This window comes from Sapajus apella, unplaced genomic scaffold (assembly GCF_009761245.1).
Source record: "Sapajus apella isolate SASKATOON/1434 unplaced genomic scaffold, GSC_monkey_1.0 scaffold44, whole genome shotgun sequence".
Lineage (NCBI taxonomy): Eukaryota > Metazoa > Chordata > Mammalia > Primates > Cebidae > Sapajus > Sapajus apella.
The window spans coordinates 14,081,566-14,086,426 of record NW_022436984.1 but is presented as its reverse complement, the minus strand read 5'-3'; the positions used below and the strand labels follow the sequence as shown (position 1 = coordinate 14,086,426).

The 4,861-nt window shown below is 34.4% G+C and overlaps 1 pseudogene; it reads left to right on the top strand.

Moving 5' to 3' along the window:
- The first annotated feature begins 200 nt into the window (after positions 1 to 200).
- On the top strand, positions 201 to 319 carry LOC116524334 (annotated as a pseudogene).
- Positions 320 to 4,861: the final 4,542 nt, after the last annotated feature.

Here is a 4,861-nt window from a genome sequence, read left to right as displayed (position 1 = left end):
CCTTAGGAAGTGGCTACTGAATGCTTTTTCAGACAGTTACCTTCCCCTAGGAAGCTCTCTTTTTGTGTTCTTAGCTTCAATTACTTCAATTTGCCTTTGCCCTGTTTTTCTAGAGGTGAGGGGAAATGCTTTCTGCAAATGGTACTTTATTTTTACCAAGACAGCATAAACTAGAGTTGGATTTGAAAATAAAAGAGGTTGTCTACAGCCATGCCACCCTGAACACGCCCGATCTTGTCTGACCTCGGAAGCTAAGCAGGGTTGGGCCTGGTTAGTACTTGGATGGGAGAAGGCTTGGGAATACCCAGTGCTGTAGGCTTTTTTTAAAAAAAAAAAAAAGATTTAAAAAAAATTAATTAATTAATTTAAAAAAAAATAAAAGAGTTTATCTTATGTACTCTTTGACAACAGAAGACTCAATAGGCTTTTCTCTTTTAAAAATAAAAAAAAAAAGAGCTTTTCATCATGTTTGTTGGCCACATAAATGTCCTCAAAAAATGTCTGTTGATATCTTTCACCCACTTTTTAATGGAGTAGTTTGTTTTTTCTTGTACATTTGTTTAAGTTCCTTGTAGATTCTTGATGTCAACCCTTTGTCAGATGGATAGATTGCAAAAATATTCTCCCATTCTGTAGGTTGCCTGTTCACTCCAGTGATAGTTTCTTTGCTGTGCAGAAGTTCTTTAGTTTAATTAGATCCCATTTGTCAATTATGGCTTTTGTTGCCATTGCTTTTGGTGTTTTAGCCCTGAAGTGCTTGCCCATGCCTATATCCTGAATCGTGTTGCCTAGGTTTTCTTCTAGGGTTTTTATGGTTTTAAGTCTTACATTTAAATCTTGAATCCATCTTGAGTTAATTTTTGTGTAAGGTGTAAGGAAGGGTTCTAGTTTTAGCTTTCTGCATTTGGCTAGTGAATTTTCCCAACACCATTTACTAAACAGGGGATTCTTTTTCCCATTGTTTGTTTTTGTCAGGTATGTCAAAAATCAGATAGTTGATATGTGTGCCATTATTTCTGAGGCCTCTGTTATGCTCCAATGGTCTAAATGTCAGTTTTGGTACCAATACCATGCTTTTTTGGTTACTGTAGCCTTGTATTATAGTTTGAAGTCAGGTTGTGTAATGCCTCCAGCCTTGTTCATTTTGCCCAGGATTGTCTTGTATAATAATAAAAAAATAAAAGATAAAGTTAAAAAGCATAAGATTAAAATAAATATATAAATAAAAATAAGAAAGAGTACTCCCTAGTAGCTTTGAGAGATAAAGACGTGATTTTCTTTCTATTTGTAATTTGTTACTTTCAAAAAGCCAGAGAGGCTCCCATTATCATACTTATAAATCAATATGAAAATCATTTCTAGGAAAGTGTTCTAAGAAATGATCCAAACATGGAGTTTATATGCATAAGTTTGCTTTTCTGTGTGTGGTTTTAAAAAGTTGAAAGCAACTTAAATAACCAACAATATTGAAAGAGTGAAAAAACCGTGGTACAACCTTTTTGTGAAGCATTACAAATCCAGAAATGAAAACTTGCTTATAATACCGTGAACACTAAAAATAATTGCAAAATATTATGACTCTCATGATTGCTCTGTCAAAGTTTCATATGCAAAATGAAAGGAAAATTTTCCAAAGTTTAGCTGGTGAAATTTAATAAATAAAAAAGCAATAAGCCTGATAAATGCATCTCAAATTTGCATAGCATAGTCATTTTCATGTTCAAATAAATTTGTAACAGCCTTTGGGTACCTAACCCATAATGAAATATAGGAGTTTATAACTTCAAAATAAAAATTACAGTAGAATTTCATTTATTATATTGCTTTTTATTTTCTATACATTCTAAAAAAATTGTCAAAGCTTTTACAATTTAAGGATGGATAAAAGATACTATTTATGGCAATTTTATGGACTACATAAAATAAAAACCTTCATGTTATCAAACTCCTGAAAAATGCTAGTAGCAGCATATTAATATTAACTTAAAATTACATAGTTAATTTTGAAAAGAAATCCCCAGAGGCCAAAATCAAAGAGGAAATTGGAAAACAGAGCCGTTAGCTGAAGTGGATGACTTGTTTGTTCTTAGGGTAACTTGTTATTAGAGAGGAATGTCCAAGAGGAATAGGATTTAATAATTGTGCAAGGAAAGAAATGGGAATCTGTGTTGATGAGAGGCAAGGGCTGATAACTTCTTCATGAATCCTGGACAATCAAAGGCTGCAACTTCAATGAAAGTGTGGACTAGAGTAATCCACTCACATTGATGGAGTGATAACAAAGCAACTTGCTTCATCTTGGAGGCTGTGTAAGAAAAAATATCTCCTGGGAAATTTGAAATTTTGCATCTCCCTTCACATTGGGTCAAAGATGTGGTTTGCTGGTTTAATAAGGTATCTGAGGGGCGGAGGAGGAAAGTACTGGTATCTAGGATCTGCTAATTTCTATGGTGACGATAACATCAGTATTACTGATTTCAGGCTACCAAAGTGATATGATGAACTAGGAATTAGGGAGAGATGTGGACAATCAGCTGACACAAACCAGTGTGAGCTAGCTTCATCCAGCACCCTGCTGATTTAAAGAGTGAGCTCATATCATTTGAATAATCCAATAATAAAAAGGTCATAGAAAGGTTACGTATTCGGTAAAAAGGTGAACTAGAAAAAATAACAACCCATTGGCACATTTAATATATTTATTGCCCATTTATAATTTGACTCTGTAACAAAATACAGAGGTCCTTTCTAAAAATGTTTACACAGACAGCTGGTCTCACCTAGTTTTCTAGGTTAACTGTATAACGTTCACACTGTAGGTTTTATAAACCCTAACAAAAATTGCTTTAGGATTTATCTTTGATGCATCTGACAAAGCAAATGCAATATTGGTCTGAAGAGAAACTCTCCACCTAGTTTGCACAGAAAACGTGCAGTGAAAACTAATCAGTGCATAATACAAAACTTAAAATATTCAATGAAACAAAATATATGTCAGCATTAGCAGAAACAAAAGTAAGCAGTATAAACTTTTAACAACCGTAAAGATTGTGTATGTGTGTTTGTCTTTGTATTTGTGTGTGCAGGCCTATAAGTGTGATCCCATGTCTTTTTATATATATATATATATATATATATAAAACTTTTTAGGTTTTGGGGTACATATGAAGAACATGCAAGATTGTTGCATAGGTACATACATGGCAATGTGGTTTGCTGCCTTCCTCCCCATATCCTATATCTGGCATTTCTCCCCATGTTATCCATCCCCCACTCCCTACCCGCCACTATTCCTTCTCTAGTTCCCCCCAACAGACCCCAGTGTGTGATGCTCCTCTCCCTGCGTCCATGTGTTCTCATTGTTCAACACCTGCCAATGAGTGAGAACATGCGGTGTTTGGCTTTCTGTTCCTGTGTCAGTTTGCTGAGAATGTTGGTTTCCAGGTTCATCCATGTCCCTACAAAGGACATGAACTCATCGTTTTTTATGGCTGCATAGTATTTTATGGTGTATATGTGCCATATTTTCCCTGTCCAGTCTATCATCGATGGGCATTTGTGTTGGTTCCAAGTCTTTGCTATTGTAAACAGCGCTGCAGTGAACATTTGTGTGCATGTGTTATAACAGAATGAATTATAATCCTTTGGATATATACCCAGTAATGGGATTGCTGGGTCAAATGGAAGTTCTATTTCTAGGTCCTTGAGGAATCACCACACTGTCTTCCACAATGGTTGAACTAATTTACACTCCCACCAACAGTGTAAAAGTGTTCCTATTTCTCCACATCCTCTCCAGCATCTGTTGTCTCCAGATTTTTTAATGATCGCCATTCTAACTGGCATGAGGTGGTATCTCAATGTGGTTTTGATTTGCATTTCTCTAATAATCAGTGATGTGAGCATTTTTTCATATGTTTGTTGGCCTCGTATATGTCTTCTTTTGTAAAGTATCTGTTCATATCATTTGCCCACTTTTGAATGGGCTTGTTTGTTTTTTTCTTGTAAATCTGTTTTAGTTCTTTGTAGATTCTGGATATTAGCCCTTTGTCGGATGGGTAGATTGCAAAAAAATTTTCTCATTCTGTTGGTTGCCAGTTCACTCTAATGATTGTTTCTCTTGCTGTGCAGAAGCTCTGGAGTTTAATTAGGTCCCATTTGTCTATTTTGGCTTTTGTTGCCAATGCTTTTGGTGTTTTAGCCTTGAAGTCCTTGCCTATACCTATGTCCTGACTGGTTTTGTCTAGATTTTCTTCTAGAAGATCCCATGTCTTTAATAATGGAGGACTATCTGTGCTTTCAACATATTCTGAATGAGTTTAAGGCTATACTTTTGTCAAGGAAGTTCTGTATTTCACTCAATTTTCAAATTTATTTTTACAGAACTTCCTGAAACCTTTCTTATTACTTAAGTTTTTTTGTAGGTACAATTATGTTTTACTGTTCATTTCTAAGACTGCTTATGTCTCATTCCTTTTTTTATCATAGTATCAGTGTTCTTAAAGATGTATCAATGTACTGAGGCTTTTCAAATAACATGTGTTTAATTTTGTTACACTTAAATATTATTTCTTAGAGTTTTAGTTTATTGAATTATATTTATATTCTTATTTCTTGGTAATTTCTTTCTTGGGTTTTCTTTGGAATTAAAGTGTTAGTCTTTAAAACTATTCTTGTGGTTGGGGCTTAAGTCATTAACTTAGTAAATTTCTTTTATTTCAAGTATGCACTTCTAAATCTAGCTATTTCTTTATTTGTTCCCATTGTTCCATTCTAAATAAATGTTTGCAGAGAATAGAATGCCAAATATTACCTTGCTTTATAAAGCTAACGTATGTTTGAATTAGACAAGAATAGCATG